The sequence below is a fragment of the Procambarus clarkii genome, chromosome 16 (assembly GCF_040958095.1).
Source record: "Procambarus clarkii isolate CNS0578487 chromosome 16, FALCON_Pclarkii_2.0, whole genome shotgun sequence".
Lineage (NCBI taxonomy): Eukaryota > Metazoa > Arthropoda > Malacostraca > Decapoda > Cambaridae > Procambarus > Procambarus clarkii.
Window position 1 is genome coordinate 13,984,338 of NC_091165.1, and position 16,052 is coordinate 14,000,389.

A 16,052-nucleotide genomic window follows, 5' to 3' on the forward strand; every position below is an offset into this window, starting at 1 on the left:
GAAGATTACCAAGATCACAATCTTCCTCCCATCTGCTGTCAGAGTTCCATGTATGGAGCTTGTGCTCTCTTTGGCAACCTGATTTCCCAGGTCTTCGAACTACCATTTCCGCGTTATTAGGAGTGCCACTCCCCCTCTCTGTCTCTGTGTCCTCTCTTTTCTTAGCACCTGGTAGCCCTCTGGAAAGATTGCATCCGAGATCATGTCATTTATTTTAGTTTCCACTGTTGCAACTATGTCAGGATCTACTTCACTCACTTTTTGTTTTATCGCTTCTGTGTGTGTGTGTGTGTGTGTGTGAGTGTGAGTGTGAGTGTGAGAGAGAGAGAGAGAGAGAGAGAGAGAGAGAGAGAGAGAGAGAGAGAGAGAGAGAGAGAGAGAGAAAACAATTAGTAGTTAGTAACAGTTGATTTATTGATAGTTGAGAGGCGGGCCGATGATCGACGGTCATTGGTGCGGTGGTCATGGTACTGGGTACGTTTAGGGGTGATTCTGGACGGCATGGCTTCGAATCCTGGCCGGGTCAAATAGAATTCTTAGTGATCTATGGCTTGCACGTTCACGCAGCTCTCTCTCTCTCTCTCTCTCTCTCTCTCTCTCTCTCTCTCTCTCTCTCTCTCTCTCTCACTCTCACTCTCACTCTCTCTCACTCTCACTCTCACTCTCACTCTCACTCTCACTCTCTCTCTCTCTCTCTCTCTCTCTCTCTCTCTCTCACACTCTCTCTCTCTCTCTCTCTCTCTCTCTCTCTCTCTCTCTCTCTCTCTCTCTCTCTCTCTCTCTCTCTCTCTCTCTCTCTCTCTCTCTCTCTATATATATATATATATATATATATATATATATATATATAATGTTGTACCTCTTAGCCAGAACGCACTTCTCCGCCTATTATGCAAGGCCCAATTTGCCTAATAAGCCAAGTTTTCATGAATTGTTTTTCAACTATCTAACCTACCTAACCTAACCTAACTTTTTCGGCTACCTAACCTAACCTAACCTATAAAGATAGGTTAGGTTAGGTAGGGTTGGTTAGGTTCGGTCATATATCTACGTTAATTTTAACTCCAATAAAAAAAACTGACCTCATACATAATGAAATGGATAGATTTATCCTTTCATAAGAAAAAAATTGGAGAAAATATATTAATTCAGGAAAACTTGGCTTATTAGGCAAATCGGGCCTTGCATAGTAGGCCGAGAAGTGCATTCTGGCTACTAGGTACGACATATATATATATATAATCTCGTACCTAGTAGCCAGAACGCACTTCTCGGCCTACTATGCAAGGCTCGATTTGCCTAATAGGCTGAGTGATTTTCTTTATTTTAAATAAATTGTTTCCAATTAGTTTATTTGAATTATTATTATTATTATTATATATTAAGAACATAAATTATTAGTTTATTTGTGTTAGGTTAGGTTAAGATTGGTTAGGTTAGGTTAGGTAGGGTTGGTAAGGTTCGGCCATATATCTACGTCAGTTTTAACCAAAATTTAAGCAAATTAACTTATACATAATGACATGAACAGATTTATCATTTCATAAGAAAAATTTAGAAATATATATAAATTCAGGAAAACTTGGCTTATTAGGCAAATTGGCCCCTTGCATAGTAGGCCGAATACGACGTTCTGGGTACTAAGTACAACATTATATATATATATATATATATATATATATATATATATATATATATATATATATATATATATATATATATATATATATATAATATCACACATTTAATTTCTCACAACATTGTTTTGTGTGTAACTTCAGCTAATGGGCGGATTTCTGGGACAAGAATTCTTTAACGTCCGTCTAGGACGAAACGAAGCAGCAGGCACTTGGGAGCTTTAGCAGGACGGGCTGGGGATTACCGCCAGACGTGGCCAACACCCTCACATAATTGCGTCCCTCCAACCATTGGCTTAAACGTAATTTTTAGCCCTTGGCAATTTGTAACTTTAAATTCAGTTAGTGTGTGGCCGTTTGTGATGAGTTGTTGAACTTGCTGCGTTCTTGATGAGTAGATTCTTCATATAGCGGGTGTTGTGTAGCAGTGCACGTTTGGCGCATCATTAAGGACTCGATCAAATATATATTACCAAGGTGGAGGAAGTAAGCAATAATCAATAGAAGGCACTAAACCGGGAAGGCTGTGTAGCACCATCAAATGTGCGGAATAATCAGAGGGCGCTAAATATCACCAAGGATGCCAATACGAGAACAGAAACGCATAAGGCGAACGATATCAAAAGAAACCGATTCACCCAAGAATTCTATCCAGAGACAAGTGACTGCGAGGGACGGTCGGAATACACGACAAACGCTCTTCCTGGAAGTCAGGACATTCAACAAGGATATGCACGACTGTAAGAGGGACAATACAATTTGCACAATACGGAGCAGGGCGGCGCTCCATTAAGTGTCCATGAGTTAAGTGAGTATGGCCAATATGCAACCTTGCCAGAGCTGTTTCCCACTGCCGGTTACAGTGGTAGGAGGAAGCCTACGGGGGCACACTACGCTTAAGAGTATGCAGTTTGTTACCAGTAACAGAAGATCAACAACCCTGCCAACGGGCAAGGATGGAGAAATGAATAACTGGGTAAAAGTTAGAATAAGGAATACCTTTACAGGAAATGGGACAAGTGTGGATAGCTTCCTACACAGCAGCGTCCGCACGCTCATTTAAAGAGACACTAACATGGCTGGGAACCCAGCAAAACTCTACCGACTTAAATTTACTGTAGATAAGAAACGGCAAATGTTGAATCTCGATGACCACTGGGTGGATCGGATAAAAGGACCCCAAAGCCATGAGGGCACTACGAGAGTCAACTACCACCACAAAGGAGGATTGACAACGAGAAAGCAGAAGACGAAGAGCATAGAGAATAGCATAAAGTTCTGCTGTAAAGACGCTAGACTTCGGAGGTAGGCAACAAATATAAGTGCGGTCACGAAAAACAACAGAGTAACCCACACCGTCAGCAGACTTAGACCCATCGGTGAAGATGGAAACGGAGTGGGAGTGTGAAGAAAAGTGCTCAAGGAAAAGGCGTTTCAGAACTGTAGGAGGGGTAAAAGCTTTAGTTATGCTGGCCAGGGAAGTACAAAATTTGGGAAGGGGGACCCTCCACTGGGGCAAGGACGGAACAATACGAGGAGAAACATTGTTAATACGAACCGAAAGAGAATATTGTAAGCAAGACAAATGGACAAAATGAGGAAGGTGGTGAAGCGGAACAAGACCTACAGGAGGGGTAAAAGTCCAATTACGACAGAGGCGAGAGAGAGGATGTTGTAAGGATCGTGCAAGATAGAAAACACAGTAGCGATCACGGCGGTCCTGAAGAGATAGGAAGCCAGTGTCAGCGTACAAGATGAGGGTAGAAGTTGACCGGAAGACACCGGAGCTGAGGCGCAACCCAGTATGGTGCAAAGAATCAAGACGACGAAGAGTAGAAGGAGAAGCAGAAGAGTATGAAAGGCAACCAAAATCGAGTTTAGACAGGACAAGAAAGGAGTGCAAATAGAGGAGCATGCACCTATCCACTCCCCAAGAAGTATAGGACAAAACCTTAAGTAGGTTAAGAGCCTTAGAGCATTCAACTCGGAGGTAAGAGATATGGGGCGACCAAGACAAACGAGTGTCAAAGATTAACCCCAAATGCTTTGCAGAATCTTTGTACACAAGGGGATGACCATAAAGTGACAAAGAAGGTAAAGGACGACATGCTTTCGAGTAAAGGTCATAGCACAAGTCTTAGTTGCAGAGAACTTGAAACCATGATTGGTGGCCCAAGACGACACAGCATCAATCGCAAGTTGAAGCTGCCATTGAAGGAGAGGCGAATCATCACCTCGACAGCAATGAGTAAGATCGTCGACATAAACAGTGCAGAAGATGCCAGGAGGAAGGGAGGAAAGAAGACCATTAAGAGTAACTAGAAAGAGTAGTGCTCAGAACACTACCTTGGGGTACACCTTCGTATTGCCGAAAAGAGTCAGAGAGAGTGGTACCAAGCTTGACTCAAAAGGGACGACAAGAGAGGAAGCTTTGGAGGAAGAGAGGGAGATTACCACAAAGGCCAAAAGAACAAAGTTGGGATAGAATATGGTATCTCCAGGTTGTATCATAAGACTTTTCCAGGTCAAAAAGGACAGCAACAACAGAGGTCTTCGCAGCAAAAGCAGTACGAATATGGACCTCCAAGTTCACCACGACATCTGTTGTGATGCGGCATTTGCTAAAACCAAATTGAGAAGGAGAGAGGTGGTGATGGTGTTCCAAGAACCACATCAGACGAACATTTACCATACGCTCAAAGAGTTTGCAGACACAACTCGAGGGCAATAGGGCGGAAGTCCTTAGGGAATCTCCCGAGAGACCCCGGTTTCTGAATTGGAAGTACAGTGGCATCGAGTGTCGTCGGCAGTCCTCAGGGACTGACGACGACTCCCAGACCTGGTTATACAGACTCAGTAAATACCAAGATGTGCAAGGAGGGAAATGACGAAGCATCTCATAATGAATGTCATCCGAGCCTGCTGCCATAGAACCGCAGAGGGCCAGGGCAGACTTTAGTTCAGAGAGAGAGAGAAGGGATCGTTATAGGAAAGTCAGAGATGAGTGCAGAAATCTAAGGGATGAAATTCAAGAACGGGCTTACGAACAAGAAAGGATTGAGGAAGATGAGAACCAGAGCTAACAGAAGAAAAGTAGGAACCTATTTTGGTCGCAACCTGCACTGGGTCCGCCACAAGAGAACCATGGGGGTGAAGAACCGGCGAGATGTCTGGAACGAATTTACCCGCAATCTTGCAGATCTTCTTCCAGATCTGCGGTAAAGGAATATCGGACGTAATAGTGGAAACCTAAGACTTCCAACTCGTGGTCCGGTGCAGCAAGTGCGGTGGTCCTGCGAAGTAAGGACCACCGCACTCGCTTTTCGAAACAAAATAAAAAAAAAATCAGCCGTCTGTCAGTGTCGGTGTTTCTTCCAAGCTGCATGCTTACAGCGGACAGCCCGAGCACAGTTCGCATTCCACTAGGGAATGCACTTCCACATGCCCCGGGAGGTAGAGCAAGGAATAGAGCGGAGGGTGGCATCGAAGATGGTGTCGTGAAAAAGGAGGAGGGCGCGAGGAAGAGGCAGAGAGATGAGGTCAGTGAGAGTAGCACGGAGGGTGAATAGGTTCCAGTCAACTTTGGCAAACTGCCACCTAGGGAAGGAGAGGAGAGGGTGAAAAGAGAAAAAGGAAATAAGGATGAGGAAATGGTCACTGTTATGGAGGTCATCAAGAACCTGCCACGTGAGATCTAAGTAAAGGGACGACGAGCAGAGAGAAAGATCAAGACAGGAAAGGGTGCGAGTTAGAGAGTCTACATGGGTGGGCTCACCAGAATTCAGAAGAGACAGGGAAGAAGAGAGGACGAATGGTTCGAGAAGGCGATCGTGTGTGTTTGTTAGAACATCACCCCAGAGGATATGTCGACAGTTGAAATCACCCAACAGGAGCACTGGCTCTGGCAAGGAGTCCAGGAGATGCTTAAGATCAGGAAGGGAAAGCAGGACATTTGGGCGAGATAAATGGAACAGACTGTATACCCACAAAAACACGAGCAGCAGAACAATGGATAGGCGATGGAAACAGTAGGGGGACGAAGGGAGTATCAGTACGAATCAAGAGAGCAGTAGAATTATGGGCTCAAGCAAGAACTGCGAGTGGGAGAAGAAAGAAAAAGACTAACCACGAAAGTGACCAGGACGAGCACCAAGCATCGGTTCCTGGAGACAAACACAAAGTGGTGAAAACTGTAATCAGAAGTTGGAGTTCATGGAAGTTGGCATAAAATCCACGAATATTCCATTGAAGAATAGACGATCAAAAATCAAAAGATCAAATCAGAAGAAATCAAAATCAGAAGATCAAAAAGAGAAAGGACAGCAACAGAGAGCAATGAAGAAACAAAGTTAAAGAAGAACACAATATATTAAGTAAGCTCAGGATCAGGGTCAATAAAATCAGGGTTAGGGGGCATGGGTAAACTGAGTAAGGATTGAGTGAAGGGAGTGGGAAGACAGACCAGAGGCAGACAGGCAGGGTCCGGAGGAGGAGGAGACAACTGAGAGGGGAGGTCAAGGACAGCAGGAGGAGAGGGATGGGGCAGGAACTGGGGAGTGTACCTCAGGAAAGGCAGAAACTGAGAGGGAATCAGGAGTTAAAGAAACCTCCATAACTGGGACAGGGGGCCGGACCACCGAAATGGAAGGGGACAGAGAGTGAGTCAGAGGTGGGAGGTGAGGAAGAAAGCGATGCCTTCTTACCTGCCAGGAGGACAAATGAGAGAAGCCAGGCTTACGTTTCTGACTCAAGAGACAGGTGTTCCAGCAACAACATACTGGGCGACAGATTCAATTGTCTCAACAGGAGAAGATGAACGGGAGTGAACAGCATGGAGATTGCTAGGAGGGTGATGGACATCAGCCTGGCAGCATGGAAGGCCAAGAGACTGGGGGGGAGGGATGGGAAGGATTGGGGTAAGAAAGGAAAGAAGACACAGGAGACATGGCAGACTGGGTAGGAATGGGAAAAACTTTAGATGAAGAACCAGGAGAGGGGCCCCTTCGAAACAGAATGTAAAGGAACAGGGGTGGAGGTGGTGGGGGTGTCCGGGTCTAAGATCTGGAAACGGTTGTGAGACTGAGTAAGGTGGGAAGGATGAGGAGAGGTAGAACGCAACATGCGAGTGTAGGATATGCCAGCGAAAGGGGTGAGACAGCGAATTTGGCATCTTGCTTCAGAAAAAGGCAGACGATCCCGGTGTTTCAAGTTGAGGACGGCTTCCTCAAGTTTGTAGTGTATACATGAGCGGGAGAAGGTAGGGTGGGCCTCACCGCAATTGAGGCAGCGGGCCTGGGGAGAAGTGCAATTGGGTTTAGTGTGATCATTGGCCCTACACGTGGGGCATAGATACACAGTACTTGAACATTTGAGGACACCATACCCAAACTTCCAGCACTTACTGCAAAGTCTAGGAGAGGGAATGTACTCCTGAATGGAGCATCTGGCACCAGCAAGAATTATAGAGGGCAGAAGGGTCCTACTATCAAAGTTGATTTTCACAACTCGAAGGGGCTGACAGCGACGACCACGAGGGGTCGAATGAACATGTCTACCTGGAGGACAGGATGGCCTTGGGCTTCGAGGATATGTTTAATATCCTCATGGCAGTCTTTTAGGTCCATAACACCAGTTGCAACATGGTGCAGGAGGAGAACAGTGCCAACACTGGCATTTAACCGGGCGTTTTTGGAGACCTGAACAGGGTTCTCCCCAATGCAGGACAATTCGGCTAAATGTGTAGCACATCCGGTGAAAGAGCAGCGACGACAGGTGTACCTAAACAGGTGGGGTTAAAAAGTAACAGAGGCATCCACGGAATCAACAAGGTGTTTATGGAGTGAGAAATCCTCAGGTGTAGAATCCAGAGGGAGGAGATCAAAGTATTTAGCCCATTAAGCAGATCCAAACAAGGCTTGGTACGTATTAGTATGGGAAGGGATCTTGCGAGTGCGGTTGTGGCAGGGACAGCATTGAAAACTCCTATAGAGAGAGAGAGGGGTTAAAAGGTGCAGTAGTCACAATGAGAGACTGAGCCGCACTAGGGGACGAGGTGGTCACCGCTGGGGGCGTAGAGCTCGACCCAACCACAGAGGGGGGAGTAGTCAGGAGGGTCAAAGGAGGAGCTAGGTCTGGGACCAATGTAGCGCGGGCTACGGAGCTCGGTCTTCCAACACAGTCCGACTTGGGGGATTGGTCGCCCACCCCACGAGCCTGAGAAGTCATAAAAGGAATGGTATTTATCGACATGAAAACGAGAGGCAAGATTCTCATTCACGAATATGCCTCCATACCCACCACAGAGCCACAATTAGAGGCAGGACACCCAATAAGAGACTTATTGCCAATCTTGCTGGGGTCCCCCAGGGGTGCGTCGTGAGGTCCCACAAACGCCACGTTAAGAACCATCAGTCTGTCGAGATCAGGTTCAGTGACGAAAGGAGGATTGTCAATAAAAGGTTCCCCTCGTTTGAGACATTGGGTGCTACAGTTCTACGGGTGCAAGAGTATGCCTCCTCAAACACCCGGGTGTCAAAACAAAAGAAGGCCGAAAGAATGATCAAAACAGGCAAAAGGTCGGCGGGAAATGAGTTAGAAAGGAGAAGAGAGGGGGGGGGGGGGGAGGAAAACGAAAACATAAGGAAAAGTTGTCCAGCACAATTTGTGAGGACAGCAGCAAGAGCGTAAGGTCACAAAAGGTCAGAGGACTGTCCCATGGAGCATCACACTCCGGCAGCCGCCCACCAAGCCCCCTTACGGCATCATCGGGCCGGACAGTGAGGGGGCAAGGTGCAGGAAACTTGTCATTAAAGCCACACATGCTGTACCGCGGTTTACTGACGTGGACAACTGTTGCGTGTTGATATTTACAAGTTGAGTAAATTGACAACTATACAGGATGTATTGAGGTATAGACTTGCTTGGCAGCTTCAATTTACACATGACGCAATGGTCTAATTGATCTATTCAGCATTCTGTCCTGATAAACATCAGTAGATGAAAGATAATAATTGGTTGGACTTGAACGAAATCGTCGCGCGTAGGAATAACTCTCTCTATTCACTACTATTGGCATCGCTCTGTGTGACAATGTTACTTTTTTGTTGACTGTTGCAAGCTGCGTCATCAATAATGATACGTCTTGTTTAAGTTAGTCAAAATCTCAAGTAGAAAAGCACTGTGTACATAGTTCAAGTAGTGGTCCTCTGTGGGTATAGTGGTCCTCTGTGGGTATAGTGGTCCTCTGTGGGTATAGTGGTCCTCTGTGTGTATAGTGGTCCTCTGTGGGTATAGTGGTCCTCTGTGGGTATAGTGGTCCTCTGTGGGTATAGTGGTCCTCTGTGGGTATAGTGGTCCTCTGTGGGTATAGTGGTCCTCTGTGGGTATAGTGGTCCTCTGTGGGTATAGTGGTCCTCTGTGGGTATAGTGGTCCTCTGTGGGTATAGTGGTCCTCTGTGTGTATAGTGGTCCTCTGTGGGTATAGTGGTCCTCTGTGGGTATAGTGGTCCTCTGTGTGTATAGTGGTCCTCTGTGGGTATAGTGGTCCTCTGTGGGTATAGTGGTCCTCTGTGGGTATAGTGGTCCTCTGTGTGTATAGTGGTCCTCTGTGGGTATAGTGGTCCTCTGTGGGTATAGCAGTCCTCTGTGGGTATAGTGGTCCTCTGTGTGTATAGTGGTCCTCTGTGGGTATAGTGGTCCTCTGTGGGTATAGTGGTCCTCTGTGGGTATAGTGGTCCTCTGTGTGTATAGTAGTCCTCTGTGGGTATAGTGGTCCTCTGTGGGTATAGTGGTCCTCTGTGGGTATAGTGATCCTCTGTGTGTATAGTGGTCCTCTGTGGGTATAGTGGTCCTCTGTGGGTATAGTGGTCCTCTGTGGGTATAGTGGTCCTCTGTGTGTATAGTGGTCCTCTGTGGGTATAGTGGTCCTCTGTGTGTATAGTGGTCCTCTGTGTGTATAGTGGTCCTCTGTGGGTATAGTGGTCCTCTGTGGGTATAGTGGTCCTCTGTGTGTATAGTGGTCCTCTGTGGGTATAGTGGTCCTCTGTGTGGGTATAGTGGTCCTCTGTGTGGGTATAGTGGTCCTCTGTGTGTATAGTGGTCCTCTGTGGGTATAGTGGTCCTCTGTGTGGGTATAGTGGTCCTCTGTGGGTATAGTGGTCCTCTGTGGGTATAGTGGTCCTCTGTGTGGGTATAGGGGTCCTCTGTGGGTATAGTGGTCCTCTGTGGGTATAGTGGTCCTCTGTGTGGGTATAGTGGTCCTCTGCGGGTATAGTGGTCCTCTGTGGGAATAGTGGTCCTCTGTGGGTATAGTGGTCCTCTGTGTGGGTATAGTGGTTCTCTGTGTGGGTATAGTGGTCCTCTGTGTGGGTATAGTGGTCCTCTGTGTGGGTATAGTGGTCCTCTGTGTGGGTATAGTGGTCCTCTGTGTGGGCATAGTGGTCCTCAGTGGGTATAGTGGTCCTCTGTGGGTATAGTGGTCCTCTGTGGGTATAGTGGTCCTGTGTGGGTATAGTGGTCCTCTGTGTGGGTATAGTGGTCCTCTGTGGGTATAGTGGTCCTCTGTGGGTATAGTGGTCCTCTGTGGGTATAGTGGTCCTCTGTGGGTATAGTGGTCCTCTGTGGGTATAGTGGTTCTCTGTGTGGGTATAGTGGTCCTCTGTGTGGGTATAGTGGTCCTCTGTGTGGGTATAGTGGTCCTCTGTGTGGGTACAGTGGTCCTCTGTGTGGGTATAGTGGTCCTCTCTGTGGGTATAGTGGTCCTCAGTGGGTATAGTGGTCCTCTGTGGGTATAGTGGTCCTCTGTGTGGGTATAGTGGTCCTCTGTGTGGGTATAGTGGTCCTCTGTGTGGGTATAGTGGTCCTCTGTGTGGGTATAGTGGTCCTCTGTTTGGGTATAGTGGTCCTCTGTGGGTATAGTGGTCCTCTGTGTGGGTATAGTGGTCCTCTGTGGGTATAGTGGTCCTCTGTGTGGGTATAGTGGTCCTCTGTGTGGGTATAGTGGTCCTCTGTGGGTATAGTGGTCCTCTGTGTGGGTATAGTGGTCCTCTGTGTGGGTATAGTGGTCCTCTGTTTGGGTATAGTGGTCCTCTGTGTGGGTATAGTGGTCCTCTGTGTGGGTATAGTGGTCCTCTGTGTGGGTATAGTGGTCCTCTGTTTGGGTATAGTGGTCCTCTGTTTGGGTATAGTGGTCCTCTGTTTGGGTATAGTGGTCCTCTGTTTGGGTATAGTGGTCCTCTGTGTGGGTATAGTGGTCCTCTGTTTGGGTATAGTGGTCCTCTGTGTGGGTATAGTGGTCCTCTGTGTGGGTATAGTGGTCCTCTGTTTGGGTATAGTGGTCCTCTGTTTGGGTATAGTGGTCCTCTGTTTGGGTATAGTGGTCCTCTGTGTGGGTATAGTGGTCCTCTGTTTGGGTATAGTGGTCCTCTGTTTGGGTATAGTGGTCCTCTGTTTGGGTATAGTGGTCCTCTGTGTGGGTATAGTGGTCCTCTGTGGGTATAGTGGTCCTCTGTGGGTATAGTGGTCCTCTGTGTGGGTATAGTGGTTCTCTGTGTGGGTATAGTGGTCCTCTGTGTGGGTATAGTGGTCCTCTGTGTGGGTATAGTGGTCCTCTGTGTGGGTATAGTGGTCCTCTGTGTGGGTATAGTGGTCCTCTGTGTGGGCATAGTGGTCCTCAGTGGGTATAGTGGTCCTCTGTGGGTATAGTGGTCCTTTGTGGGTATAGTGGTCCTGTGTGGGTATAGTGGTCCTCTGTGTGGGTATAGTGGTCCTCTGTGGGTATAGTGGTCCTCTGTGGGTATAGTGGTCCTCTGTGGGTATAGTGGTCCTCTGTGGGTATAGTGGTCCTCTGTGGGTATAGTGGTTCTCTGTGTGGGTATAGTGGTCCTCTGTGTGGGTATAGTGGTCCTCTGTGTGGGTATAGTGGTCCTCTATGTGGGTATAGTGGTCCTCTGTGTGGGTATAGTGGTCCTCTGTGTGGGTATAGTGGTCCTCTGTGTGGGTATAGTGGTCCTCAGTGGGTATAGTGGTCCTCTGTGGGTATAGTGGTCCTCTGTGTGGGTATAGTGGTCCTCTGTGTGGGTATAGTGGTCCTCTGTGTGGGTATAGTGGTCCTCTGTGTGGGTATAGTGGTCCTCTGTTTGGGTATAGTGGTCCTCTGTTTGGGTATAGTGGTCCTCTGTTTGGGTATAGTGGTCCTCTGTTTGGGTATAGTGGTCCTCTGTTTGGGTATAGTGGTCCTCTGTTTGGGTATAGTGGTCCTCTGTTTGGGTATAGTGGTCCTCTGTTTGGGTATAGTGGTCCTCTGTTTGGGTATAGTGGTCCTCTGTGTGGGTATAGTGGTCCTCTGTTTGGGTATAGTGGTCCTCTGTTTGGGTATAGTGGTCCTCTGTTTGGGTATAGTGGTTCTGTGTGGGTGGTGGTCCTCTGTGGGTATAGTGGTCGTGTGTGGTTGGTGGTCCTCTGTGGGTGGTGGTCCACTGTGGGTGGTGGTCCTCTGTGGGTGGTGGTCCTCTGTGGGTGGTGGTCCTCTGTGGGTGGTGGTCCTCTGTGGGTGGTGGTCCTCTGTGGGTGGTGGTCCTCTGTGGGTAGTGGTCCACTGTGGGTGGTGGTCCTTTGTGGGTATAGTGGTCGTGTGTGGGTGGTGGTCGTGTGTGGGTGGTGGTCCACTGTGGGTGGTGGTCCTCTGTGGGTGGTGGTCCTCTGCGGGTGGTGGTCCTCTGTGGGTGGTGGTCCTCTGTGGGTGGTGGTCCTCTGTGGGTGGTGGTCCACCATGGGTGATGGTCCTCCGTGGGTGGTGGTCCTCCGTGGGTGGTGATCCTCCGTGGGTGGTGGTCCACTGTGGGTGGTGGTCCTCTGTGGGTGGTGGTCCTCTGTGGGTGGTGGTCCACTGTGGGTGGTGGTCCTCTGTGGGTGGTGGTCCTCTGTGGGTGGTGGTCCTCTGTGGGTGGTGGTCCTCTGTGGGTGTTGGTCCACTGTGGGTGGTGGTCCTCTGTGGGTGGTGGTCCACTGTGGGTGGTGGTCACTGTGGGTGGTGGTCCTCTGTGGGTGGTGGTCCTCTGTGGGTGGTGGTCCTCTGTGGGTGTTGGTCCACTGTGGGTGGTGGTCCTCTGTGGGTGGTGGTCCTCCGTGGGTGGTGGTCCACTGTGGGTGGTGGTCCACTGTGGGTGGTGGTCCTCTGTGGGTGGTGGTCCTCTGTGGGTGGTGGTCCTCTGTGGGTGGTGGTCCTCTGCGGGTGGTGGTCCTCTGTGGGTGGTGGTCCTCTGTGAGTGGTGCTCTATGGGTGGTGGTCCTCTGTGGGTGGTGGTCCTCTGTGGGTGTTGGTCCACTGTGGGTGGTGGTCCTCTGTGGGTGGTGGTCCTCCGTGGGTGGTGGTCCTCTGTGGGTGTTGGTCCACTGTGGGTGGTGGTCCTCTGTGGGTGGTGGTCCTCTGTGGGTGGTGGTCTTCCGTGGGTGGTGGTCCTCTGTGGGTGGTGGTCCTCCGTGGGTGGTGGTCCTCTGTGGGTGGTGGTCCTCTGTGGGTGGTGGTCCTCCGTGGGTGGTGGTCCTCCGTGGGTGGTGGTCCTCTGTGGGTGGTGGTCCTCCGTGGGTTGTGGTCTTCCGTGGGTGGTGGTCCTCTGTGGGTGTTGGTCCACTGTGGGTGGTGGTCCTCCGTGGGTGGTGGTCTTCCGTGGGTGGTGGTCCTCTGTGGGTGGTGGTCCTCCGTGGGTGGTGGTCCTCTGTGGGTGGTGGTCCTCCGTGGGTGGTGGTCCTCTGTGGGTGGTGGTCCTCCGTGGGTGGTGGTCCTCCGTGGGTGGTGGTCTTCCGTGGGTGGTAGCTTCCGTGGGTGGTGGTCCTCCGTGGGTGGTGGTCTTCCGTGGGTGGTGGTCCTCCGTGGGTGGTGGTCTTCCGTGGGTGGTGGTCGTGTGTGGGTGGTGGTACTCTGTGGGTGGTGGTCCTCCTGAGGGAGAGGGGGGCTGTTAAGATTATGGCCGTTGAAATAATACTGCTTGTGTGGGAGGCCGTAGAGATAGTATTACAGGTGTGGGAGGCCGTAGAGATAATACTACAGGTGTGGGAGGCCGTAGAGATAGTATTACAGGTGTGGGAGGCCGTAGAGATAATACTACAGGTGTGGGAGGCCGTAGAGATAGTATTACAGGTGTGGGAGGCCGTAGAGATAATACTACAGGTGTGGGAGGCGGTAGAGATAGTATTACAGGTGTGGGAGGCCGTAGAGATAATACTACAGGGGTGGGAGGCCGTAGAGATAGTATTACAGGTGTGGGAGGCCGTAGAGGTAAATCTACAGGTGTGGGAGGCCGTAGAGGTAAATCTACAGGTGTGGGAGGCCGTAGAGATAATACTACAGGTGTGGGAGGCCGTAGAGATAATACTACAGGTATGGGAGGCCGTAGAGATAATACTACAGGTGTGGGAGGCCGTAGAGATAGTATTACAGGTGTGGGAGGCCGTAAAGATAGTACTACAGGTGTGGGAGGCCGTAGAGATAGTACTACAGGTGTGAGAGGCGGTAGAGATAGTACTACAGGTGTGGGAGGCGGTAGAAATAGTACTACAGGTGTGGGAGGCCGTAGAGATAATACTACAGGTGTGGGAGGCCGTAGAGATAATACTACAGGTGTGGGAGGCCGTAGAGATAATACTACAGGTGTGGGAGGCCGTAGAGATAATACTACAGGGGTGGGAGGCCGTAGAGATAGTATTACAGGTGTGGGAGGCCGTAGAGATAGCACTACAGGTGTGGAAGGCCGTAGAGATAATACTACAGGGGTGGGAGGCCGTAGAGATAATATTACAGGTGTGGGGAGGCCGTAAAGATAGTACTACAGGTGTGGAAGGCCGTAGAGATAATACTACAGGGGTGGGAGGCCGTAGAGATAATATTACAGGTGTGGGGAGGCCGTAAAGATAGTACTACAGGTGTGGGAGGCCGTAGAGATAGTACTACAGGTGTGAGAGGCGGTAGAGATAGTACTACAGGTGTGGGAGGCGGTAGAAATAGTACTACAGGTGTGGGAGGCCGTAGAAATAGTGCTACAGGTGTGGGAGGCCGTAGAAATAGTACTACAGGTGTGGGAGGCCGTAGAGATAGTGCTACAGGTGTGGGAGGCCGTAGAGATAGTGCTACAGGTGTGGGAGGCCGTAGAGATAGTGCTACAGGTGTGGGAGGCCGTAGAGATAGTGCTACAGGTGTGGGAGGCCGTAGAGATAGTGCTACAGGTGTGGGAGGCCGTAGAAATAGTACTACAGGTGTGGGAGGCCGTAGAAATAGTACTACAGGTGTGGGAGGCCGTAGAGATAGTACTACAGGTGTGGGAAGCCGTAGAGATAGTGCTACAGGTGTGGGAGGCCGTAGAAATAGTACTACAGGTGTGGGAGGCCGTAGAGATAGTACTACAGGTGTGGGAAGCCGTAGAGATAGTGCTACAGGTGTGGGAGGCCGTAGAGATAGTACTACAGGTGTGGGAAGCCGTAGAGATAGTGCTACAGGTGTGGGAGGCCGTAGAAATAGTACTACAGGTGTGGGAGGCCGTAGAGATAGTGCTACAGGTGTGGGAAGCCGTAGAGATAGTGCTACAGGTGTGGGAGGCCGTAGAGATAGTGCTACAGGTGTGGGAAGCCGTAGAGATGGTACAACAGGTCTTGTATTATGGCTGAAAAACCCTAAAACAAAAGAACATAGGCAGTATTAACAGGTGTTTGCTGTCAGTTGGTAGACGGTTGAGTATGCAACAGGTGTTAGCTGTCAGCTGGTAGACGGTTGAGTATTCAACAGGTGTTAGCTGTCAGCTGGTAGACGGTTGAGTATGCAACAGGTGTTTGCTGTCAGCTGGTAGACGGTTGAGTATGCAACAGGTGTTAGCTAGCAGTTGTATGTCAGGAGGGGTGAGTTTTATTAAGCATTACCCCCGTCCATGACCGAGCTCAGGAATTTAATATTACTTACATTCTTGGGTATTTGTCCGGTCAAAATATGCCGCTGTTAGCTAACAAAATCCGTTTTCTGTTGATGGCCATACATGTTTGTTTTTTTCAGGGATATTCCTGGGCGGGTAGGAAGCCTACGGCTGGTCCACTAAGTGTTAAACATAGTGTGGTGCTTTGTAGCGTTAAAATAATGCTTATTATTGACGTATAGTCAGGTTGGAATTATCGAGCATAGTAATGGGCAAAGAAAAACTATTTTCCTAGTATTGGTATTAATATCTGGTAACTGGTATCTCTCTGGTCAATGACTATGAAACAAGCGTTTTAAAGGGTAGTTAGGACTAAGGTGTCGCAGGTCCTGGGTGAGGGAGGGATTACGGTGAACGTAGGGGATTGGCATTCAAGCATTATGGCATTATGGCATTAATGGCATTATGCATTCAAGCACCAAATTCAAAAGTCCAGTTATGAATGTAATGTACAGGTTTT